The sequence below is a fragment of the Thamnophis elegans genome, chromosome 11 (assembly GCF_009769535.1).
Source record: "Thamnophis elegans isolate rThaEle1 chromosome 11, rThaEle1.pri, whole genome shotgun sequence".
NCBI classification, from domain to species: Eukaryota; Metazoa; Chordata; class Lepidosauria; order Squamata; family Colubridae; genus Thamnophis; species Thamnophis elegans.
The window spans coordinates 2602148-2629821 of record NC_045551.1 but is presented as its reverse complement, the minus strand read 5'-3'; positions in this window follow the sequence as shown (position 1 = coordinate 2629821).

Here is a 27674-nt window from a genome sequence, read left to right as displayed (position 1 = left end):
AGTGGTGGGTTTCAAAAAATTGTCTGAACCTACTCTGTGGGTGTGGCCTCCTTTGTGGGAGTGGCTTGTTGCCCATGTGACCGGATGGGAGTGGCTTGCCGCCCATGTGACCGGATATGAAGATGCTGACGACACTTGTCAGAACCACCTTAAATTACCTGACACACAGCACTGGCCTGCATAAGAATATGATGTAAACTTGTTTTTTAAAAGGCATCTTTGGTTTGCGTTAAAACAACTTCAACACACGCAATGTTCTGATTGCACCACAAACGCAGTAGTTATCCTCACCTTTCACAGAGGCACTGAGTTTTATAAATATGAGCATGATAGTGTAGAATAATCATGTCCAAGGACCAGTGGTGGGTTTCAAAAAATTTTGGAAGCTCTTCTGTAGGTGTGGCCTGCTTTCCGGGTCCACTGGTGGAACCTCTTCTAACTGGTTCGGTAGATTCAACGAACCAGCTCTACCGAATAGGTGCGAACTGGTAAGAACCCAGCTCTGATACAATAGATATATTTATGGATCAAAATTAATGTTTGTGTGTAGGATATGTAAAAGTAGAGTTGAGAAAAACTTACTGAGTTTTTGGTCTTCTCTGTTCAATACTCTTGAAATCCAAGCCTTGTGGGAAAAGTGTGTTCGTGTTTGTACACATATCTGACAAGTACAGGATTTCAGTGATATTGAAATTGTATTAGGATGAACGTGTGGCATGGAAAAAATCAGCATCTTCAAAGTTTCAGGTGATGTATTCTATCTAAATATAGGATTCAGCTATGCAACGGTCGGGTAATTAGGCTATAATAGTCAAGATAACTCTTCTCAGAACATCTGCATGCACCATTTATATTACAATGACTATTTTTCCTTCTACAAAAATGTTGAAGGCTATGACATTTGTCTAAATAGGATAATTTTGGACAAAATTAATAATATTAAAGTATCCTTTCACAGTTCTTTTAAAGGAACTATATTTCCTTTAAAATACATGTATATTATGTTAATAATTCAATTCTTAAAAGTTTATTTTGTTTGTAATATTACAACCTTTTTTTTTAATATTGCAAAGCGAAAACCAGGAAAGAAGAAATACTTATAAATTGAAATAAATTGAATCCATATATTGCATAAATAGAAACCTCTAAGTGAATTTACTATAGGCAATATTGTATTGATTAAGCTGTTGGGTTTTTAGAAAGGGAGGCCCAGTTCTGTCTAGTGATTAAGCACCAGGAAACTATTAATCTGGGTGATTTGGGGCCAGTCACTTTTTCTGAGCCCACAACGTTAGATTTGGGATGTAAATTTGTCAGTCAATTCCTGTTACAACCAAATGATCAAGACTCAGTTATTCTGAAAAAAGTAGACCCAATATTTACAGGAAAATTGTTAAGAAAAGAAAAAGACATTCTTGTTTTTAATAAGTAAGAATGCTGATCTGAGTTTGCACAGGAATTCATATTTCCCACTCCTTCTTAAATACCATCCCTTTCCCTATATTTAATTATATTCAAATTGGATCGTTTTCTTTCTCTTACTGGATGGAACAGAGGTAAAAAAAAGGTTGAAAATAGCTACTTTGTCATAAATAGGCTTTCACCATGTTTCACCTGGGCAAAGATCACATTAAAGGGATATGCCGTAGGTGATCATTGGTTCTGATTTTTGTTTTCTTTTAAGAAAAACGCATTCCTTTAACACAGAAAAGCATTCCTGTTGAAGCCTTGATCAATTTTTAGAATGGGAAATGGGTAATGGTCTATGCAGGTATAAATCCTCCCTCTGGATATATTAGCTTTCTATTGGTTTAAAGGGCCAATAGCAATGAAAAGAAAAAAAGTCACAGTTAATTGAAAAGTCATGATCAGTATGACTGAACACAGTTTAAAATCAATATTGAAGTATAGGTCATGGTGGTGATGGCATCAACGTTTCATTTTTTTTCACCACTGTTGTATCTAATCAGAACTGTATAATAGAACAGGTGGTTACAGGCTGTTTATAATTTGGTTCATAAGGTATGGGAGAAACTGCTCGGTAGCCCATAGCCAATTTGCGTGTCAATTTCCAGACAAAGACTGTCCATTTCTGTTCTAGCCCAGAGGAACACCAATATGTGTACCATTAGCACCTGCTTGTCCAATTAAACTGAACATGTTCCATTTGATACAACCAGTAGAAGTTATCAGGATGCTTAAAAAAAAGGAAATCAACTTCATTTCTACTCAACTTTTGCCTGTCCTGGCGGATAAGGATGAAGAGAAGTAGTGTGACCAAGTAGAATGATCAATGGAGTCATTCTGGAGTAGCTATTATCTTGATTGTGTTAGAAAACCTTACCTAAAGGTGAGACACCCAGAGGACAAAGAGATATTGATGACTACAGAAATATGCTTCTGTTTCAACACCTATGGGGGAAAAAAATAAAGGGAACATCTGTTAAAACTCACCCAGCACATAGAAGACTCTTGAAATATGAGTATATCAACCATAAATCTGTTTTTATCCAAAGTGATATATACCAGCATCACAGCAAATTTAAGATCCCTTTTCACTATTTTTCTCAATGGTGCTGCTCTTTGAGAGCTATAAGCTATTTGAAAAATCTTTTTAAATGATCTATTAAATCCTTTAAAATCTGTATTGTAGGTCAAGGCCTACTTATATTGTATTATTTTCATCTTCCTCCCTACAGTTAAACTAGTGCACCAGTAAATAAGCAAGAATTCTCAACCTTAAAACAATATCATTCATATATTTTTTTTTACATCCATAGCAAAATAGTTGGATTAAGTCAGTCGGGGGCTAGATATCAATTTGCACATTTTCCAAGAAAAGTATTCACTTGGCCAAACATGTACCTCGGCTATGCAGAAAGTGCCTTTGATATTTCATGATAAACATATATTTGATAAATGTATAATTTGGAACCTCATCGTTTCCTTCTCTCTTTCACTTGTCCCATAAAGTGATGTCAATAAAAACTCAGTACATGAAGTTCTAAATCCTTCTTAAGTTCTTACCCAGAGAAAAAGGGAAAAGATCAAAGATGGAGATACAATTAGTAATAGTTGCTATGGTAAAGTATAAGCAGTTTGTTACCTTGGCTGCTTGCTCTTGCTTGAAAGAAGTTATCCATATCAGTGTTCATATTCTCATTGTCTTTTCTCAGAAAACCTATAGGAGTTTCAACAAGTCCATTTTCTAAACTCTGTATGGAGAAAATATCCAAATCACTCTTCTGGTTTAATATTTATATGCCTTTTTAAATTATTACATCATTATCTCATTTGATTTATAAACCCATTGTTTCTTTATTTTCTTTTCTCTTTCTTATAGGCTATCATTTTTTAATCAACTTTCAAATTTCTGTTCTATTCAATGGGGCTTGTTCCTTTCCAGTAACATATTTTTGGTAATAGTAAATAACTGTAAAACTTGATGAACACATTCATTCTACGTAGATATCCCTTAAAATAGCTACAGATGCATTTATTTCCTTCCAGTGCTCCCTGGTGTCCAACCTTCAAAGTCATCATGTTTCCAATATAAACTTAGACATTTTCTCACAGAAAAAAATTATTTCAATTAACATCCAAATCTTCAATCAAATCTAGCTCAGCCCTTAATCCATTAAAATTTTCTAAAGCCAACATTAATGATCCTTCTGCTGTATGCTATTTTTTTAAAATAAATTTTTACATTTGTAGTTAAAACTTTTTTTAAAAAAAGGACTGAAAAAAACCTCACCCAACCCAAAAGATAATCTTGTTGTTGTTCATTTCCCTTGTTTTATTGAGCTCCATTTGTGCTTTGGCATTTCTGAGTTTCCTTTTGCCAAATTAGCTACTTTCTGGCGTTCTCATCTTCCATTACCTAGTCCATTCTAACACATTAGTCAGAAACGTTTTTTACCTCCACAATGGTTGTCTATGTCGCCTCCCTTTTTTAATACAACACAGATATTGACAAGCAAGTATAGTCTGTACTTCTATAGAGAAGTAGAGCTGTCTATCTTGGTTTGCTAATTATCATGGCTGAAGTATTTCATTTTTCTTCTTTGCCACAGAGATGAAAAATTTGCCTTTTATCTGCAACGCTATCTGTGTGATATTGTTCCTAAGTGTTGGGAATCATATAACACAGATTAATTAAAGTTCTGTCTCAAAAAGAAATTATCCCTCACATCCTTGAGTGCACAAAGTCAGTGGTCAACTGCAGGGACGTGCAGTGAGGGGAGGCGGGGGAGGCGGGGCCTCACCAGTGTCATGAGGAAAAGAAAAGAATTTTTAAAATAATGAAAAAGGCTAAGGTAGTTGCTGCCAGACTCCAGAGTTGCAATGACTCTGAGTCTTCTTAGTGCTAACTGCAGGAGGAGGCGAGAGAACTACGGGCCTCCTTTGCATAAGGAACTTTTCACCTTTTAACCCTTGCTCAGAGTTAAGCAAGGGTTAAAAGGTGAAAAATTCCTTATGCAAAGGAGGCACGTGATTCTCCCGCCTCCTGATCTGGGAGCAGCAAATCGTGCCTTGCCTAAGTAAGTTGCTTTTTTATTTAACTTTTTACATTTTCATCATGGCGGGCGGACAAGAGGAGAGTTGAAATCCACAGCTGGAAAAGGTATGTGGATCGGACAAAGGGAGGGGGGGTTCAAAATTATTGTAATTTAATTTGTAATGTTTTATTGTGAGGAATTTGTGTGTGTGTGTGTTTGTGCGTGTGTTTCTTTCTTCACAGCAGTGGGGTCGGAGGAGGTGGGGGGGTGAGGCGGCAGAGCGCGGCAGCGGCAGGGACATTCTCACCGCTGTGTCCAACAGGACAGGTGTCTCAACTGGCCTTTTTCCAACCAGTCCCAGAATACGGCAATCTGAATATTCTGTAATAAAGGTAAGTATCATGATGGTACTATTTTACTTTGTTTTTTATACTTAAAACTGTCAAGAACCAAATTCTCCTTTGCCTATTTGAAAGTACATCAAGCTTTTTACTTCATTTCTCCAGACTCCTTTCCACACTGAACCTAGCTATGTATCAGTTGCCAAGCAACCTGCTGTACTTGCTTTTAAACAACAGACACATTGTCCTGCTGCCTCGGTACTTATTTTCAACACACTGTAATAAACTTTCCAAAATAATAGCCATAATAATCAGCATCAGCATCTCACAGAGAAGGGTGTAAAAACTGTTATCTGCGACAGCTGAATGATACCTCCTTAGTTAGAGGCAGGACTCTTAATAGAGATGTAGGAAGGCCATTGCATTCAGGCTCTTGCTTCTGGGTTCAAGAACAAATTTTGCATTGATTAGACAAAAATATAACTCAGAATCCGAGGGTTATTTGAGTTTCTTCTAGCAGGATTGTCTTGAGTATTTTGATTCCTGATAATGAATATCGACATTTTATGTGCCAATATGTGAATCCAAGGAATCATGCTTGAACTGTCCTTGCCTTTCGACATCTCATTTTCAAGGTAGCATCAGAATCTTCTCATATTCCATAAAATAGAATATCTAGGATCTTTAATTTGTCTAATGAATGCCATCAACACCCTCCTAAAATTTGAAAGTCACCAGGAGAACAAGAGATGAATTTACGTTCTGGGCCTGAAGGTGCAACATATTCACCATGTTCTCTACCTGCCAACAATTTGTATTTTTACTATAGATGCTGTTGCTAGAAAGAAAGGTGTTTTCTGCTACTAGGAAGAAAATATTTTTTCACATGATCCTCCCATGTTGGGAAAATTATTCCATCCCAAAAGGCTGGAGTCATACTTCATATTAAACCGTAAGATAACTTTGTTTGCTGATGGCTTACTGCAGGGTATGAATTCAGTCATTCATTATGTGTTAACTATGTGTGAATTCAGACCAAGGAAGAAAGAAAAAAAAAGAGAAATATACATAAACAGCACAACCTACAGCTTGAGAAGGACTGAGTTAAAGAACTGTTGATCACATGTTATAAACTAATTTTATATTGGTCTTTATTAGAGTTGTATCCTATTTCCCCCCTCTAGGTGGCATATATATAGTAGTCGCTCCTTTAATGATTTATCCACAATTTTGTATGGTAGGTTGAGTGAGATGGTTGCTTGTTAGGGATGAGTGGACCACAGGAATGCAGAGATCATGAAAAACTTATTTTACTTTCTAACAAAGGCTGGGAGATGACAGGCCAATGAGAAGGCCTCTAGTCTATGATTTCCAGAAAGAACTTCATGATAAAGAAGATCAACTTGGCCAAGATCTGTTGGCCAAAGAAGAGGTTGCTGTTTCAATCCTTGCTTACCCAATTTCTTTTATTTAGTATCATTTCTAACATACTGTGAACTTCCAGACAAATTTGCAAACTTGCAAATTTTAAATATAATTTTAAAATGTTGGTAAATACTTAAAGAGTTTGCAGATGCTTTGCAAATATTTGTCAACAGTATTTTTAATGTCATTAATGCAAAGGCAATTCTTTTGAAAAAGATATCTATATTGATCTTGCATGACTTATTAGTCAATGCAACCAAAGTTATATCAGCTTACAAAAATGCATCCTGAAATAGTTGATTCCAACTTTACCTTCTTCTAAATTTCACAAGCGTATATTTTTATTGTAATGATCCAAGGAGAACTATTTCACCAGTCAGTAATAGCATTCATCCTATGTCGCTTAATGATGTCCTGGCCATTGTACTGATGTTGTTTCACTGTCCTTTTCATTTCGTTTTGGCTGAAGAGAGATACTAGCAATAGCAATAGCAGTTAGACTTATATACTGCTTCATAGGGCTTTCAGCCCTCTCTAAGCGGTTTACAGAGTCAGCATATTGCCCCCAACAGTCTGGGTCCTCATTTCACCCACCTCGGAAGGATGGAAGGCTGAGTCAACCTTGAGCCAGTGAGATTTGAACCGCTGAACTGCAGATAACAGTCAGCTGAAGTGGTTGCAGTACTGCAACCTAACCAACAACTGGGGTTCAGTTGTCAGATCAGGTGGCAATAAAGCTTCCTGTATAGTTGAAACAAGAAAAAACTTTCTTTTACAAGGGAAAGTTTATTTTCCCATATCTTCCTGCTTGTGATACTGCAACCATCTGGCATAATGAATTTACCTTGGGACATACAATAGTGTTAGCAACCATCAAGGCTTAGTCATTTTCCTGTTTCCAAGGAGTGGGCATTGATTGCATAAATGAAGCCTACTGATACATAGCTTGTTTATAGTCCTTGGTTTGCCCTTAACTGTTCTTTGTGCAATAAAGGCCCTCCTAACCCATAGCTTTCATCTTTATCTCCACCCACCCAACCATCTGTGGTACATATTATCCAAGCATATTAGTATCCTTACTCCCACTCTGTGCAATCAGCTGCAGAGGCTCTATTTCCCCCATGTTTTCCTTTTGTGAAGGCAGAAAGTATGGGGTTTCATAAAGTCATTTTCAATAATAACATCAGGACTGTGACATCAGGATTCTAGAATTAATGGACAAAGATAGCCTGAGCAGGTGACTCTGGTATACAGACTAAGATATCCTTCAATTTATACTTGACATTTCAGTAGAATATATCATTTTAATGGTTTTGTAGAGTTTCCTTTTTGCTCTGTCCTGTTCTTTATCCTACCATTTTGCTTGATTCCGATTGCATTTTGGCTACAATTAAGATAGAAAGGTACTTTCCACATTTGAATGAGCAGCCTAACCCTTTTCAATACCTAGTTATAATCCTGTTATAAAATCTTCTATTAATGTTTTAGCACTGCATTATTGGAAATAGCTTCGTAGTGTATAAATCCTGTGTGTAAAATATGAATTATGAAAATCGGTCCCATTTTGTTGTGCCAAGAATTCAATACACCTTCACTGAACAGAAACCAGAGTAACTTTCCCATCTCTTATTCCTGTGACCTTAATTGTGCACAGAAATCTGCTAGTGGAATCCTCTTTTAGTTTAACAGAAAGCTGAAGCTTGACTAGGGTTTTAAAAATATTCAATCTGCTAATTTGTTTCTGAAGCTAAAAGTAAAATTTGTAAAAATTTCCCTCAAATCTGTAAAATGTACCTCAAATCTGCCAAATCTAAAATTAAATCCATGCAGAGCTGATCCATGCAAATCAGCAGGTTCTGACCAGTTCTGGAGAACCGGTAGCAGAAATTTTGAGTAGTTCAGAGAACCGGTAAATACCACCTCTGACTGCCCCCACCCCCATCTATTCTCTGCCTCCCGAGTCCCAGATGTTTGGGAGGAAATGGGGATTTTGCAGTATCCTTTCCCTGCCACGCCCACTAAGCCAGGCCCACAGAACCGATAATATATATATTTTTAATCCTGCTATTGATGCATAGAATGGATATGTACAGAATAAGGCTTTATTTCAAGATATGCACAAAGCAAAATTATTTTTATGTTAAAATATAGGTCTACTTGGGTCCTTTCAACAGAGACCTGAAGGGAGAATATACTTGTGAGATGTAACCTGGTTTTCTTCTCATCATATTTTTTTTCCTCCACTATTCCTACTGCAGTGGTCAGCATGCAGGATAATCCAATACAAGGCAATAATTATTGAAATCACACTTTAACTTATTCGTTGTATTGTCTTTATGTAAATTATTCATTTAGTCAATCATTTCAAATGCTAAGCCATACTTTGAACATTTTTCACATCTATGTGTGAAGTCTATGGCCAAGAGAGGGCCATACTTCCATCTCTTGAAAAAGAGGATTTGGGTCTAGTTCATTCTAATACACAGATTTAGATTTAGATACGCAAGATTAAAGTATGTTTGAAATTACAGTGATCTTGTAAAATATGTAGCAGGAAACGGACTAGCCAGAAACCACACTTCACTTTCATTTTTTGGCGCTCAGTTGAATCTTATTGTTAGTAATTATTTGTATTTATTTTTAACCCAAATCATTTCTCTCACCAATACTTAGAAATCTAGAGATCTGTACATATTATAATGAGAATTTCCATCAAAATTCACAGGGGTGCGATTCTGGAGAAAATTTCAATAGCAATAGCAATAGCAGTTAGACTTATATACCACTTCATAGGGCTTTCAGCCCTCTCTAAGCGGTTTACAGAGTCAGCATATCGCCCCCACAGTCTGGGTCCTCATTTCACCCACCTCGGAAGGATGGAAGGCTGAGTGAACCTTGAGCCTGGTGGGATTTGAACAGCCGAACTGCAGATAACAGTCAGCTGAAGTGGCCTGCAGTACTGCACCCTAACCACTGCGCCACCTCGGCTCCTCTGATGGCTGATGGCTGATGGCTACTGATGGCTTTTGTGGAAATAATTCATAGAAGTAAGATATAATTAAAATTAATCAATTTCTTTTTTCAGAAGGGAGGCATCTGTTTTTACAGGCATTCATTTCAGGAAAACATCAATAGAGTGTGCAATTTCACCTATGAAATCAGCATCATCATCTTCTTCTAGGCTTATGTAGGATATGTTAAGGTACTCTCCATTGAAAGGACAACCTATTACTGGAATTTCATTTCCTAATATTGAAAACTCCTGTTCCTATCAATGTTGTTTTTTTATGCTTATATGCTCCCAGTTAACAGAAAAGCAGGAAGAATTGCTGTAAGCTGAAATCTCAAATGATTTAAGATCTAGGCATGTTTTGATTAATTTCATTACCACCAGATCAAAGAACAATCTGTTTTCATTTGAATGTCAATAATAAATCCTTTTGAATTCACTGAGGATTTAGTCCCATATAAAAGTGAAAAAAAAGGAATGTATCTGCTGGGATGTTTTGGCATGAAAATACATGAGTGTTAAATGATGATTATGGGGGATCCAGATGGCTCCCTCATGAAAATGCTTCTTGTGCAGTAATTTTCTAAATACCATGCTATAAAAGCTGGCTTCCAGTTGGAACTACCTACAAGTTCACAGAATACCACAGCACTAACTATCAGACTTTAGATTACTATCAGTAATTACACTTAATGTGGTACAGATAATAGTTTTAAACAATTGTACACTTCTAGAAAAAGTGTTTGGAAATTCTGAAGCCATAGGAAATTATTGCGGATGGTCAACTAAGAGGGTTGGACATAATCAAATATAAAACCATCAGGAAATTCTGGCCCTATGGATATAACCGGGTAATTAAAGAAGAAAATATCCTGAAATTAGTAAATCACCATCCATATGGTTGCCAAGAAAACAATATTACATTGGAAGAAGTTGTTTGCAGTATAGCAGCTGTTTAGATCTGACAATAGAGGTATCAGCACTCTGATGTCCTTGAGGATTGCTGAGATTGCAACTTCCAGAATTCATCTCAGAAATGTCAATATTTTCTCTGAATTGTTAAAACTGTGAATTGTCCATGAGAACATTCATTAATTTTCTGTGTGGAACATTGTAAAAGTCACGCTATTGCTCCTGACACAACGCACATGAATACTACACCTATGAAGGAATAAATTTGAACATAACCCATTTGTTGTTGTGAAGTTGTGAAGTTGTGTCTGACCCATTGTGACCCCATGGACCTCCAGGCCTTCCCGTCCTCTACCATCCTCTGGAGTCCATTTAAGCTCACGCCGACTGCTTCGGTGACTCCATCCAGCCACCTCATTCTCTGTCATCCCCTTCTTCTTTTGTCCTCAATCTTTCCCAGCATTAGGCTCTTCTCCAGTGAGTCCTTCCTCCTCGTTAGGTGGCCAAAGTAACCCATAGCTAATTTTATACTAACTTATTTTGTTAAAACTCCTGCAATTTTCTTTGAAATTCCTACAAATGGCCTAAGTATTGCATTATCCCCTGATATGAAAAGAGATGGCAGAGGCATCTACAAGGCACATGGAAAACACGATTTCAAAATACTATTGCCATTATCTTAACATAAATTATGTGTTTGGCAATAGTCTCAAGAATTACTGCTTTGAGATCAAATAGGTAAGATACGGGTTTGAATCATACAAAATAATGTATTTCCCACTAGCGGAATATCCATGCTCTGCTACAAAACTTTGTGATCGGGCTTGATAAATTGAAAATTAATGAGTACTTACTATTGGCCTCTCCTCTCCCCTTCTCTCCCTCAGGCTTGCCCCACAGAATCCTCCCCTATCATATCACCTTCTCTCCCTCAGCCTTACTCCACAGAAGCCTCTCCTTTTCCCCACAAAGTTTTCTATTATTTTTTTTAACACAACTTTACACATATTACAGGAACAAAGCGTTGACCGGATCTTCCCTTTTGCATTGTCTCATATTCATAATCCATTTTAAATCATAACTTGGTTTTCACTTTTTACAAATTTCACAAATTATTTTCTTCCATTTTTATACTCATTTTTTCTTAGCACATAAACAATATCTTAAATTGCCCTTTCATAAAATTGCACCAAAATTATTGTTTCATATTTCTCTATTGGTCTATTTTATCCTAAACAATATATATATATCCTCTAGTTATGTTTTGACACAGAGAGCATTTCTTTCAATTTTTTCTACAATTAACAATGTACTATATTTTCTTTATTTCTTAATTAGTTGCATAACAATTCCAATCATACTACTATTCCCTTTAATCTACTAATACAGCTCTTTTCCCCCCTTTTTCTTCTTTAATCCATTTTCTCTTGGGCTCTCACAAATTTTACTTTTAATCATTTTTCTTCTTCTCCCCCTTTCTTCTGACACTCTCAGCCTTGCCCCACAGAAGCATTTTTATGAATAGCTTTACTTTAAAATCACTGGCTAACTTAAAGTCAGTCAATACCTCTCAGACTAATCTACCTCACAAGATTGTTGAAATGATACAACATCAACACAATTTTTATGCAGTTTGCATGGATGGCTTTGTTTCCTTTTTTAATGATTTTTTTCCCTCTGAGATAATTTTTATCTGATGACTTAGATGTGTTTTATAAAAAGGAATATAAAAAGGAAAAAAGAAACCTGATACGTTACACTATCCAAAATGTAGGTAAACTGAACACTGAAGATGTTATACTGAAGCTATAAGATGTAAATTGTTTGAAGCAAAGGTTTATTCAATGAAATTGTAGTGGAGGGATTTGTGAATTGGATTGCAATAACAGCTGGAGAAGTACACATGAGAGGAAATTGAGGGAAAGGAAGAGAGAACCTCAGATTAGTAACTACTTCAAGGGAATCTATCTAAATCCATCTTAGTTTTTTTTATATAGCAAATCAGAATAACTTGAGAACTTCATTCCCATGAATGCAATTTATTTCACTCAGCAAATGTAAAATAGTTCAAAAATCCAAAGAAATTATTTTTGAAACATTGGAATTAGATAATAAAATACTTTTTATTTTTTTATTTTCTATTTTTATAGTGTTATATAAATTATTCAGATTTTCTTTAATAAATTTTAAAATTAAAATAAAAGATTGGGACGTACTTAAGTAAAAGGCACCTATTTCATGCACAGGGAGGTCCTTTAAAGGTAATTTAAGTGCCTGTATAAAGCATTTCAAGTAACCCTTGCTTAATGACCTTAATTGGGACTAAAAATGAGGACCCAGACTGTGGGGGCAATATGCTGACTCTGTAAACTGCTTAGAGAGGGCTGAAAGCCCTATGAAGCAGTATATAAGTCTAAGAAAAATAAAATAAAATAAAATATCTGTTGCTGAGGAATGTGGTTGCTAGGTGAAACATGAGAAACACCACTTATCCAGAGCAGTTTTGTAGTCCTAGCCAGAATCTCATTCTCACCCTAACCCTAACCCCGCCCCAGGGTAATTTCTTTGTGGACGGCAGTCCTGAGCAAGCACTGAAATGTGCCTCCTTGGAAAATACATCAATAACTGTCCAGATTACTCTATTTCCACTGCTGTCTGGGAGTTTCCCGATAAGCCAAAGAGTCCCTCTTGGGGTGGGGGAAGAGGTGTTAATTTTGTTATATTAACTTTTATGTTATTCTCTTTTCAGGAAACGTTTTTCCTCTGAGGAGAGGCCGCCTGTCAGGCCTGCAGTCAAATTCCTTTTAGAATCTTTGGCCTGCCACACTTTCTCTCTCTTTCTTTACTAGGCTGTTTCATTAGTAGGCAATTGGGAGGGGGGGAATAGTAAGGAGTAGAATGTGTTTGTTTTCAAACTAAAAAAGTTCCTTTCTAGAAGTCAAAGGTCATCTTTTGTCTCCACACCTCTGCATCTGACCGGAACCAGATGGGTGGAAATGTCAGCATGGCAGAGCAATATTGGACCATGTGATAGATTTATGGGCGTTGGGACAAGATCATGAACTTTCAACTGGGTGGGAATCCCAGGAAGCTTTCAGATTCGGGATCTCACAGATGTGCCAACATGTCTGACTTATTAAATTGGAACTTTAAGGATAGCTCTGCCTTGGAATCTGAATTAATTCTGCATGATATTTGGAACGCTGACACACTATACATGTCTCTGATTCAATCCCCTACACCTCCCCGCCTCAAATCTCTGTTCTTCTGGCTGCCTGCACTTTGTCCTGCTCCCCACTATCCTGAAATCCACTGTCCCTGTCACAGTTGTTTGTGCCCAGAAACTGCTTGGAGAAGGGTCAGTCTAGCCATATATCAGCAGCAATAAGCTGTCAAAAGTCAGCTGGGGACAACTAGGGTTGTGCATTGCACAGTAGCAAGTCAGCAAGGCAGAGTGAGATGCTTGGGATATAGCTAGGTGGAGGGAATCAAAGCCTGCCCTACAATCATAAATGAGGATTGACTGCCAAGTCCTCAAGTTCTGATCATGATGAATATGGGGTTACTGCAGCAGCCATAAGGTTGAGAACCAGGTGTAAGTACCATTCATCCAGCACTGTCATTAATTTGAACCGCCACTGAGTGGTCATTAAGTGGGTGCCACCTGTATAATGTTGTTTCACTTTAGTGCAGAATTCTCAGTGGTGGGTTTCAAAAAATTTTTCGAACCTACTCTGTGGGTGTGGCCTTCTTTGTGGGAATGGCTTGCCGGCCATGTGACCTGGTGGGAGTGGCTTGCTGGCCATGTGTTTTTTCTCTCTCTCTTTCCCTCTCTCCTTCCTTTTGTGTCTCTGTCCCTTTTTCCTTTTTTTCTTTCATATCTCTCTCACTTTTTCTTTTTTCTTTATTTCTTTATTTCTTTCTTCCTTTCTTTCTCTTTCTCTCTCTGTGTGAGTCTCTCTCTCTCTCTCTCTCTCTCTCTCTCTCTCTCTCTCTCTCTGTGTGTGTGTGTGTGTGTGTGTGTGTGTCAGTGGTGGGTTTCAAAAATTTTTGGAACCTCTTCTGTAGGCGTGGCCTGCTTTCCGGGTCCACTGGTGGAACCTCTTCTAACCGGTTCGGTAGATTTGACGAACCGGTTCTACCAAACTGATGCAAACTGGTAGGAATCCATCTCTGAGAATTCTGAAGGGGAAAAAAAGATGGTGGCCCTGGAGTAGGTTTGAGTAAACTAAGGAAGACTGACTTGATTTTTATGCAGGGCAGTTTGTTGCTGAGGGAATTGACAAAGCTCTGTGTGCAAAATAAAACAAGCAAGTCTGTAGACCAGAAAAATGTCATTATGTGTATTTATGCCAACTGAACAAATGTAAGTTTCTTTTTTGTTCCGTTGTTTGCCCTCTATTCTTCAAAACTTGAGAAACAGTAGGAAGGCAGGAGCCTGCTATTTCAAGCAATAATCCAATGGTGCAGATGTTAAAGATGATGGATGGAGTCATGGAGAGGATGAAGAATCTTTGCACCATGTTATATACACACACAACACTCCTTTCCGTAGCACTTTTAAATTATTGTAAAGAACTGTTTTTCATCAGGGAACTAGCTGATACTGCTGACTACACTTTTGCTTTGTTAAGGCTACAGCAAAGGACAAGTTTTTTTCTAAAGAAAAATGCTACCATTCAACCCAAATCAGAAAAGCTGAATTTTTCTGGATTCTGGATAAACTGAAAGTTGTTTCTAGTTATCGAGACAGGATTGTTTTGACTCTGATAAAGGTACATTGCAGAAAAGTAGTGAATAATCCTCAAGTTGCCTACCTCATATTGTTTTCTAGTCCTAAAAGAGAAAAGTCCCTCTTAAAAATGATTTTATCTGGAGCTACATAGCTGTTCTGACCCCCCACCTTGTCCATTCAGAAATGAAAGCCAAACAGAACATTCAAAGGAATGTTTTTTATCAGTCCCAGCTCTTGCTGGCTGCGAGCCCAAAATAAACACAGATAATTTCTCTGGCAAAAGTCCTATAACTCATAAACTACTACAAAACAGGATTATATAAATCAAGTCACTTATCCAAGTTGGCTTTACTCTATGTTTGCACACGAACGGGGAATGTTGACTTCTGCAACCAGGACATGGCACCATCAGTCTCTTTTATCAGGAGGAGATCCTAACGAGCAACAGCTGCTTGTTATAATCTCCTATAAATCCTCAATTGTTCCTTACGTCAGTCAGCCCTTCTCCTGTGTGCATCCTGAAACAACTCACAGGAGGTTTCGGTGTCAGCCTCCCTTGTCTCCTCCCCACTGATCCAAGGCTCAGTCGTTATCTGGGGACCAACTAGTCTCTCTGTGCCCTGCTCGGAGTCAGAACCCTGTCCAAGGTCCTCCACCTCCTCCAGGCCTGACTCATAGAGCAATTTTATTGCCATTTTAAATTGATTTCCTTGTTGAAATGTATACTAAAACGATAATGATGAGAAGCTGAGCTTAATGTAGAGAGTTTATTGATTTTTCCCCTTTTTTTAAAAATTCCTTTCTTTTTTCCTTTCTTTTTTATCTTTTAATTTTTAATCTATTTGGTTTTAATATACTCCAGACTGTGCTTGATAAACAGCTATGTCGGGAATGGGATCTGGGAAGTCAGAAGGGGGCTAGGGAGGGGGGTTCACGGGGGAGGGGGGGAGGGTGGAAATATAGTTTCAATTTCCAAAACAATAAGAATGCACTTGTATACTGTTGCTCTATTTTCTTTTTTTTTCTCTTTTCCTTTTATTTTCCTTTTTTTTCTTTCAATTTTAGTGTAAAATACAAATTGAATAGATTAATGAATAGTAGAAATACACCGAAGTGAGGAGTAGAGGGAAAGAAGAGGGAGGAGTAAAGAGGGAGTGAGAGGGGAATGTAAGGAGGGTGAGATAGAGGGAAGGGGAGAAAGGAATGTCTGAGGGGGAGGGGAAGTAGAAGAGGGGAATGCTGGAGGGGAGAAAGGAAAGTTGGAGGGGGAAAAGAAAGGGTGTATGGAGGATTGAAGTGTTATGTTGGTTTTCCATGGCGGAATAGAAGATGAGTTGTGTTTATTGCTTTCTTAATTGCACAGTATATAAGTGATTGTATAAAATGAAAATGAAAATGAAATAAAACAGTTTTCAACACACACACAAAAAGAAATGTATACTAAAACTCTTGTATTTTTAATCTCAAGTAATTTTGATATCGCCAGAACATTTTTCATAAAAGTATCTTCCACATTTTTTCTTAGAGCATTCTGCTCTAAGTGAATTTGCCTATCTATCTATTTATTCAATAATGAGGGAAGAGAATCACCAAGAAACAGTAGATGTAAAAGGATTTTGTTTACTTTCCCATACTTTCCTAAAGTGCCATTATTACTATTGTTATTGTTATTATATTGGGTCACACAATCAACTGGATGATCAGACTGGAGTTGGCATTTTTGACAACCAATCACCTTTTTCCCCAGACTCTGGGATAGGCAGTTGTTGTTTGATGGCATTGAAAGTATTGACGCAGGATGTAAGTTGTTCCAAGTCAAGGTGCATTTTGAAATTGACTGATGGCGATTTTCTCAATGCCAACTGTGTCTATTATTATTTTATTTACAACAGTGTGAAATCACAGCTGCCAGTTCTTTAGCTGGTGTTGGCATCCATAGGCATTGAGTTCTTCCTAAGAACCTAGGTTATTGTAAGGTTTAAGCGTTGTATATGGGTAGATCGAAGCAATGTGGACTTTTGTAATTGACAAAAGGAGGAGGTTATCTTGTTATTTTGCATATTTTCTATGTGCAGTCTGAGATAATAATATTTTTGCTCACTATTTGAATAAAATCATAAATCTTCATATTGCTCACTGATTTCTCTGAATGGAAGAAAAAAAATCTAAAATATTTAGAGGTTGTCTCAAAAGAAAATAATAATAAATACCAAAATATGTTATTTGTAAAATATTATTGTAAATTGCAGGCACCTATCATTAGACTGATCTTAGATGTTTTTCCAACCTGTAATATAATTGGTTTTCTACCCCAATCCAAAAATTTGCTTCCATTATATTTTCAGTCCATAGACCTTATGCAATGAATTCCTACTCATATTACATTATTCTGTTATTCAGAGCTTAAGTCTAAAAATAAGATATATTATTTCAAATCAGAAGAGTTACTGCATTGAAGTCAGAGCTGAACTATGTGGATGATGTAATCCTCAAGCCACTTATCTCAAGCTTTGACTTCCTTTCTTTCACTTTCTTCCCTAGAAATCCTAAAAAAAATTATTGAAATTTCATAACAAGTTACTGATGTCTGGTAGATTTATTTTTTATTTTTTGCTAATTCCAAAGTATGGTCTATGTATCCAGTATAACATCTATTTTAAATTAAAAGACCAAATGAAGAATAAAACATACTTCTCAAAAGCCAACTAGTATTTTATGTGACTTACAAACAATATGCAAAAACCCACTTATCTATAAAATACTATACAAATCATTCTTGAAATGTTTGCATGGACGTGCGTGCTGTTACAAACACTCACAGAGAGAGAGAGAGAGAGGGAGGGAGGGAGGGAGGGAGGGAGAGAGAGAGAGAGAGAGAGAGAGAGAGAGAGACCAAAACACAGACTGGTAATTTACCGATGATTCACAAATCCTATACATTCAGTTCAAAATTCAGAAATATAGAATAATATGGAATCTTAATGCATCACTCTGGAGATAAATCACTCAGAATTTCAAAGAGCAGTTACAAGGATAATTTGGAATGGCCATATTTGTGCTATTTCAGATTTCAACTGTGATCCTATTTTTCAGGTTCTCCATCTTTATAATAAAAAAAATAGCTTGTACAGCTGGCTGGCTGGAACCTTTTTCTGATCCCAAGTTTGGAAGAAAGACAGAAGAAGGTGAACTCATAAAAAACTACACCATTTTTCTATATTTAAAAATCTATAAGAAAAGCTAAGAAAATTTCTCATGGGGTTTCGTACAATTCTAGAAATGATAGTTTCTGGAAAGTTGGAATTTCAGAGACATATCCAGTTCTCTTGGCAATAATGCCAAAGCAGGTTACCGTTGTCTTTTGGGGGGTACCGTTGTCTTATTGCTAGTATTATTTCCTTCTTAAGTTTAGCCTTCAGTTTATAGTATTTCATAGTACAAGACTTACATTCAGCACCTTCATACAAGACTATAAACCATGCTTGTATAGCCATTCTATATAAAGCCAGCTTTATTGAGAGCAAACAGGAAATTATATCCCTTTAGTCTATTGGATACCATACATAAACAGATGAGCATTTGAAAGCATATACCATAATCCTTATCCATGGAAAAATTCAAGCTGTATGGTTTTAATATATAGCTTATAATTAGGCATGTGGTTAAATATCTACACTTTTAATTGGAGCTAGAATATATGTTTAAACAAGCTGCATAAGAACAAGTTACTCCTAAAATGAATTTCAGGTTGTTTTCATTTACATGTAAGTCATACTCAGTTGTTGGTGAGCTTTATTGAAGCTTTGAGTTAACTATATTTTCTATGCTTTCCTCCATAGTTTTCCATTAAAGCTTGTATTTATGTTTGTATTTATTTATTTGAGAACAGCCAAGGTCAGCTGGGTACTGCCCTCTAGCTGGGCAAGGAGAAGAAAGATTTTCATACACATGCTACACAACTCTTTCATACACAACTCTTCTACTTCCAGAACTTTTCAGTCGCTTCTAGCCTGTCTGAAAAATGCAAAGAATAAAAAAAAAAGCATGCAGAGCTGTTGCTAAGTAACAACTGTTGAGTCTACTGCAAAAATTCATCCAGCTGGCTTGAAGAAGATGTTAAGAAGAAAAGGGAGAATGGGAAGGAATTGCAATGTGGGTGGGGAGAAAGCCATGCCATCCTCAGAGACCATTTTCAAATATGCACACATGAGCTAATTAATGTCATTATTGCTCACCATCCAGATGCTGGATGCATTTGGCTAGCACTTCACTTCCTTTACTATCAGTTTTTTTCCCCTCAAAAACAAAATTTCTTTCAAAATTCTTTAGGCAGTGTACAAGTAAATGTCAGCATTCCAAATATCATGCAGAATTAAATCAGAGTCCAAGGCAGAGCTATCCTTAAAGTTCCAATTTAATAAGACAGACATGTTGGCCTCGTGCTATGGAATCCCAATACTGGAAATGACATCAGAATCCCACCCAGTTAAAAGTTCATGATCTTGTCCCCACGCCCACAAATCCATCACATGGTCCAATCTTCTTCTTCCACGCTGGCATCCACACCCAGCTGCTTCCGGTCAGGTGTGAAAGTGCGGAGACAAAGGATGACCTTGGCTTCTAGTAAAGAATGAAAACAATACGTTCCACAACCTCACTCCTGTCTATTCCCCCCTCCCATCAACTATACTAATGAAACAGCATAATGAAAGAGGTGAAAGTGTGGCAGGCCAAAGTGCTAAAAGGAATATAATTGCAGGCCTGACAGTAACATTCTTTAATAACAGTATTGGCATGATAGCCAATATTTGGAACCAAGTACTAACTTCCAGGATTTGGAGAACACTGCTCAATGAAATGTGAAGTACTGTGTACTACTATGAAGCCAGTAAATACTTTTAATTATCTTCTGCTGTGATGGAATGTGTACCTAGAGAATCAGAGGAAGTAGATTTGGCAGTAGATAGTAGATAGAGCTTCCCATGGAGGAGGTAGTAAATGTCATCAGAGAGAGGCCTAGATTAATAGCAGTCCCAAGACGGATGGTTGGGTTAGGACTAACTCTAGTGTTAGGACTTTGCTATGTCATTTCTGGGTTTGGCCCTAACATGTAACTGGTAGTCCAATGCTTCATTTGCTTCTAATGGACATAATCTTGCCAAGTAAAGCTATAACCTTCTTATTCACTAGGTAATCATTCATGCCCTAGTCATCTCATATTTGGACTATTTCAATGTGCTCTTCAAGGGCCTACCCTTGAAGAATATTTGGAAGCTACAGAGAATGGAGTAATGTGAACAGTTCTAGGATCTCCATGTATCACACTGTTACACAAATTGCATTGGTTGCTGGATTCAATTCACGGTGTTGGTTATCACCTTTAAAGTCCTTTCTGGAGTCCAGGTTATCTGAGTCACCATCTCAACCCAATGGGATTAGCCTATACCATTCGTTCTGGCAGAAAGGGCATGCTGTAGACCAGTGGTGGGGTTCAATTTTTTTAAAACCTCTTCTGTAGGGTGGGAGTGGCTTGCCAGCCATGTGATTGAGTGGGAGTGGCTTGGCAGTCATGTGACTGGGTGGGCATGGTCAACTTGTAAAATGTGGTGAAATTCACTTAATAACGCTCTTGCTTAGCAACCAAAATGTTGGCTCAGAAACTCTGGCATTTGAAGCATGCAAGTCTTAAAGCTGTCAAGTTAGAAGACCCTTACACCCCTAACCCTTTAGAAAAAAACCCCAGGGGTGTTCAAACTTGACATCTTTAAGACTTGTGGACTTCAACTCCCAGAATTTCTCCTCCAGTCATGTTGGCTCCGGAACTTTGGCATTGAAGTGTGCAAGTCTTAAAGCCATATATATATGGCTATAGAAGAAACAAATTTATTTTTAAAACAACTTGATCAAAGTAATCTCCTTCTCCTTATTGATAGGGACACAGTGCAATAAAACTCCTAAAAGACCGCAAAGTGCAGAAGAAATATAAGGCATTTAAAGAATTGGGATACTATTCATTTTTACAAACCTCCATGAAATGTGTGACTTCTGGGGTGGCATAATATATGGTGTAATATGATATAACAGCCATTTCTCAGCTATTTAAAATTGTTTTTTATCAGAGCATCTAATTTCTGTGTTGTTCTGCTATTTAAATGACTGCAGATTAGTATTGTTAAATGCAAGCATAGTTTTTTTTAATAGAATCCTTGGAGAGGTGATTTATCATGTATTAACTTACTTCTCTGTTAATTCTAAAACAAATTTGGTGATAAATTCACCACACTATATACTGAAAGAATTTGTGGTAATATGTCAAATGTTATTCAGTCTTGCTTCTTTTTAATGTATTGTAGTTTGGAGAAAATACTTAGAGCTTCGATAAAGCTAAATATGAAGTAATTGAGAAGTGATGTTTCCCCAGATACAAATGCCACTAATTACAGGGTAGAACAAATATCTTTATTTCCCTAACAATTTGTCTACAGCTTAGAAGCTGACAATATGATTACCTAGCTATAAACCCTGTGAGAGTTCAAGCTGCCTCTTGGAGATAGGACTAACTGAATTTGCAAAGACTTTATATGGAAATTGTCAAGCACACAAAAGTGCTTCTCAAGCAACATATTGGATCATTCCTCACATTATTTGGTTTAAAGCAGAGATGGGAAATGTGTAGTTTCAGAAGCTTTTTTTTTTACTGTCTAAGAGAAGAAACTAAGTCTATCAAAAACCGACAACTTCCTTCCGTGTTGAAAAGGGCAAAATTAATCCGTGATAACTTCAACAAAGGTTTTTAGATATGTGAGTGGGTCTTCAAAACAGTATGGACTCCTCTTAACTACCCAGAGAAGTCCCTGCAGTTTTCTTGGCAAGATTTTGGAAGTGGTTGCCTCTTGCCTCTTTCCAAGGGTTGAGTGAATGAGTAGCCCAGCTGGTTTTGTGCCAAAGTTGGCACTAGAAGTTGCAGTCTCCCAGTTTCTAGCATGATCCTTAATCATGATACCAAACTGGACTTCTTAATCAGGTTTTTAATGTTTGTAACCAGGATTATTTGATAGGGCTCTAAAATGATCAAGATATGAATAAGAAATTAGGGGGAAATGCAATTGAAATAAAAAAAAAAAACAGGTTTGAAAAATAGGCATTCTGATCTCATTTTATGTGTGAGAAAATACACACACACACACACACACACACACACACACACACACACAAACACATATATATATTCTCATCCCAGTAAGGGTATGGCTAGCTGATGAGAGCTAAATAGCTTGAAATAGATCTATACTAGTCTCCCTTTATTTATTTATCAGCACAAATACAACACAAATGTAACAAAGGCAACAGTAAAAATGTTGGGTTTCTGTCTGGATTGTCTCTTGTGATGAGCCGATAGACAGAGAAAGGAAGCAGTCTGCCTCCTCCCATATCTGGGCATACCAGGGGTTGTGACACTAAATATATATAGTGGCAGAAAAACGAGTCAGTTTAGAAATTAATTTCTGACTTCACATTGAAAAGGCAGTTATCTATGAAAATATTGGAGAAATCAAATGAAAAAAGGATAGCACTTGGATTTATATACCGCTTCATAGTGCTTTACTCTCTGAGTGGTTTACACAGTTAACATATTGCCCCCCAACAATATGGCTTCTCATTTAATTGGCCTTGGAAGAAGAAAGGTTGGATCAACCTTGAGCCAGTGAAACTCCTGGAAGTGAGCTGTGAGCTACTCTGCAATAGTACATTCTAATCACTGTGTAACCATGGATCATGAAACCATTTCTTCCTTCAGTGTGTATCTTTGCCAAGAGTATCAATAAATAAGCCAATCCTATTTTATTATCTACTAAGGAGAGAATATGATGTTTAAAGAAATATATTCCTAGATAGCTGTTGCTATATAACGTATATTAAAAATGCAATGGGATAAACCTTTGTTGGTAGAATATAGCCAACAAAAAAACAAGAGTTTGAAATTTAATGATACATGTGAAAGTACCATGTTTACTGTCTACTATCTTGTTATATGAGGACTTAATGAAAAAAATATTTCCACCTCCATATTTTTTAGGTTTAATAGGGATATTTTAATAAATAACTGGAACAGGAAAATTCTAGAAATCAGCATTTTTGTTACCCGGATTTACTTTTCCATATAATCATTACCATTCAAACTTCTGCCAGCAATGAACAAACTTCTATTTTCTTAAAGCGTTCACAGAATAACTCTATACTTGGTCTCTTCAACAAAGAAATAAAAACACTCTATTTCACCATAGTTGTGATTTCTCCCCCCCCTCTTTTTCCAGCACACTTGCTGGGAACAAATCACAGAGGATTCTGCCAAATGTAGATTAACAGCAGAAAGAAGCTTGCCAACAATAATGGCAATGCGGAGAGGGAAATATGGCTGTCACTTCCACCAGACTAGCTAATCCATCTCATCTACTTACCTAAATCCCTGAAATATCAACTTCTAGAAAAGTGGAATAAGTTACTTATACAAGAAAATTTGAAGCAGCCTTATATACCCTTAAACTATATAAACCTACTTTACTTGTAGAAGGCAGATATACACATTAGAAATCTATTTCCGTATTCAGAGAGAATTCTTGGGGAAGGGGGAATAACTAGGGAAATTTAGGAGGATGATTGGGGAGAAGAAAATGATGCTTCCTCTGTGACTCAGTTTTTTTTAAAATTATTGCCAGAAGATAGGCTGCTAACAGCTTGGTACAGCTTTCCTAGCAGCTAGTACATTTACTAAGAACATAACATGAGTAACATTAGGAACTTTGATTTGGCTCTTGAAGCTGTTGCAGAGAACACAGAGCTGAGATCACAATGTTTTGGTAAACGAAGAAGATAAGAAAGTTGGATTAAGCTGAGTTGTATAGAAAAAAAGAGGGAGAAATAAGAGAAGATGAATGAAATTGGAGACTGAAATGGTTAGGCTGACCAAGAACAGATGAAGTGAGGGACAACAAGTCAACTATCAGGTGTAGCAAGTGGCAGGAGTTGGGGTTTTTTTTATAGTTTGCACAGACACAAATAAAGAGAAACACAAATCTTCATCAGAAGGACCAAATCCCCCACACAAGGAGAACCAGCAGACTTTTTGCCAGGTAAGACTCAAAAAAATTAACAGCATACACAGCCAGAGGTCAATGTGAATTCTAAGCTATGGCTTCCAAAATGCATACAGCACCAGGGAAATAAACCCAGCTGTTGTTCTCCAAAGCAAAAATCAGAAAATCTGCTGAGAGTTTCCTGGAAAAAATAAAAAAGGGGTCAAAAATAGGCTTTCCTCATTGACTTTAATTATCAGAAGCTCCTTGGGAAGGTCACAAATGATGATCATACGATTCTGAGGTGCTACAAATATGCGTTAGTTGCCAAGCATCCAAATTTTGATCCTGTGACCATCGAGATGTTGTGACAGTCATATGTATGAGAACCACTCATAAACAACTTTTTTTTCAGTGACATCATACATTTGAATGCTCATTAAACTAATGGTTGCAAGTTGAGGACCACCTGTGTTACAAAAGTTATTTTTTTGTTAAAGAGATTTGGAAGAAAAATGAGTTCCTTACCTTCATTTGCTTCTCAAATTAAACTTATGGGCTGTGTGCTTTTCCTGAACTCATGTATCAATATTAGTTATCGTAGAATGACACACAGGACAAGCCTCTAAATGGATATTCAATATATTAGAAACTAACCAAGATCTTTTTGGTCTGAAGCTATCCCTAAGCTTTATAGTCATCCATTCCTAAGTAGTACTTCTCTGATCTAAGCTTGCTTTTTAGATACTGTTCATCATATTAGTCATGGTCAATGTTGCATCAGTCATAACCAAGAGTCAACAATTATAAATAATATAAATAAATAACTGAACTACTTCCTTGAGCATACTTCATGACTGATCTGCTGAGAATTGTAGCTAGAGCATTAATGGTATCTTCTTATCTTCACTACCGGTTCGGTAGCGGGAGCACACGCATGCACAGAAGGTCCCTGATGACGTTTGGATGGGTGGGCAGAGCCTCAGACCAACACCAACACCAGTTCGCCTGAACCGGTGAGAACTGGAACTGAATACCACCTCTGAGCTAGAGATACAGTATCTGGAAACCTGAAGCTCTTTGCTGTTGTTTTGCAACGTAGCTAAACAAATTAATGTGCATTGCTTAGCCTTTTTTTAAATTAAACATTTAAAAAATATAAACCATGAAAGATAAAATACATCCTGTATAAAAGAGCAAAATGCAATTGTACTCATAGGTGAAGGAGGACTAACAAACGTGGAGCTGGCAGAAAGGGGATTTTTAATACATCTGGGAGTTTTGTGGGGAGAAGTTGGAAGTTGAGTTAATGGTTGCCAGTAAAATGACAACATGGACTTCAAGAGCTTTCGATGACCCTTAAACAGGGATTTTATTCCAGATATTGGTTTGCTAGTGATCCTAAAACAAATTGAACAGTGTTTATACAACTGAAGGTGCATTATTTTGTGAGTAGCCCCAAATCAAGAGTGGGACTCAGCAGAATCCTTACCAAAGAGGAAACATTGTGGGACAAATTATGACTAGTACAGATGGCATGGTGGGAATGTGTTAGAACAGTGTTTCTCAACCTTGGCAACTTGAAGATGTCTGGACTTCAAGTCCCAGAATTCCCCAGCCAGCGAATGCTTCTAACTGTGTTAGAAGATAGAAGTAAGAAAACCAAAGATTTACTGTCAGATTGTCACTATCTGGATGAAAGCCGACTGTCAAGATTGCGTGATTGAGAAAGATAAGAAATTGCCAGTAAGTTTTATGGGTGTAGTATTTAGCAACATAGTGATGCATAAATGTTAGAGACACACGTGTTAAGTTAATACAACTTGCTGAAATACATATTCTTAAAATGACGTTAAGCTAAAATGCACACTGAGACACAGACACTTATTTCCTCTCCTTTTATAATGGGTTGCTGGGCTGGGAAGGAGGGAAACTACTGTGAATGTAAAGAGATTAAGATGTAAATCATTCACTCAGCAGGAAGCTGAAAACCCACAACTCCTCCTTACTATGCTTTAAATTAAATAAAATGGGAAGAAAAGCTGGAATAAATCGTGGCACTGCCTCTATCAGTTAAATTCCTCCTGAACTCATTGATGTGTTTCCACCACAAAACCGCGGACGACAAAATTGCGGTCGACGAAAGCGCGCATTTGACGTCATCACAGCGCGATGAAAACATCCGCTGTGATCGAAAAATGTAAAAATAAAGCAAAAACCTTACCCTAACCCCCCCAAACCTAACCCTAACCCTAAACCTAAACCTAACCCTTAACCTAACCCTAAATCTAACCCTAAACCTAACCGTTAACGTAACACTAAGCCTAATGCTAACCCTTAACCTAACGCTAAACGTAACCCTAACGCTCTAAACCTAACCCTAACCCTTAACCTAACCCTAACCCTAAGCCTAAACCTAACCCTTACCTTTATGTGAATCGGCTTGCTTTAATTTAATTTTTATTTCAATTTTTAATTTTTTTTGTCGCGCTGTGATGACGTCAAATGCGCGCTTTCGTCGATCGCGCTTTTGTGGACCACGGTTTTGAAGGGTCATGCATTGATGTACCTTGAATGACAGCCCTGATAACTTTCTAAATTAATCACTTAACCAGTGTCACCAGTTCGGCTTCCATAATTTCAAATAGATACTCATCTGTTTTCAGACTGATACTATATTGGATACTATACCTACCTCTTGTTAATTTTGGAAGGTACAATAACTTAATAAGAAAATAGTAGATTTGGAAGGGATCTTGGAGGTCTTTACTCCAACCTCAATTGCTGCTTCTTCTGCCTTCAGATGCTTTGGAGAATAGCTTGACTCCCTCTCCTTTGTGGCAACCCCTGAGATATTGGAAGGCTGCTATCATATCACCCCTAGTCCTTCTTTTCATTAAAGAGCCGAGGTGGAGCTGTGGTTAGGGTGCAGTACTGCAGGCCACTTCAGCTGACTGTTATCTGCAGTTCAGCGGTTCTAATCTCACCGGCTCAAGGTTGACTCAGCCTTCCATCCTTCCGAGGTGGGTGAAATGAGGACCCAGACTGTGGGGGCGATATGCTGACTCTGTAAACCGCTTAGAGAGGGCTGAAAGCCCTATGAAGCGGTATATAAGTCTAACTGCTATTGCTATTGCTATTGCTATCGTTATCTGCAGTTCAGCGGTTCTAATCTCACCGGCTCAAGGTTGACTCAGCCTTCCATCCTTCCGAGGTGGGTGAAATGAGGACCCAGACTGTGGGGGTGATATGCTGACTCTGTAAACCACTTAGAGAGGGCTGAAAGCCCTATGAAGCGGTATATAAGTCTAACTGCTATTGCTATTGCTATTGTTAAACTAGACATACCCAGTTCCTGCAACTATTCTTTAGGTTTTAGCCTCCACTCCCTTAATCATGTTTGTAATTCTTCTCCGCACTCTTCCAAAAGTCTCAACATCTTTATTTATATTGTGGCAAACAAAACTGGATGCAGTATTCCAAGTGTGGTCTTATCATATTATAAAGTGGTATTAACCCTTTACACGATCTCGTTCCTTTATTAATAGGATGGCATTGGGTTTTTTGGCAACTGCAGCAGACTGCTGGCTCACGTTATAACTGTCATAAATTCTTCAATCTGTCCTCATTCATCATATATATATATATATATATATATATATATATATATATATATAT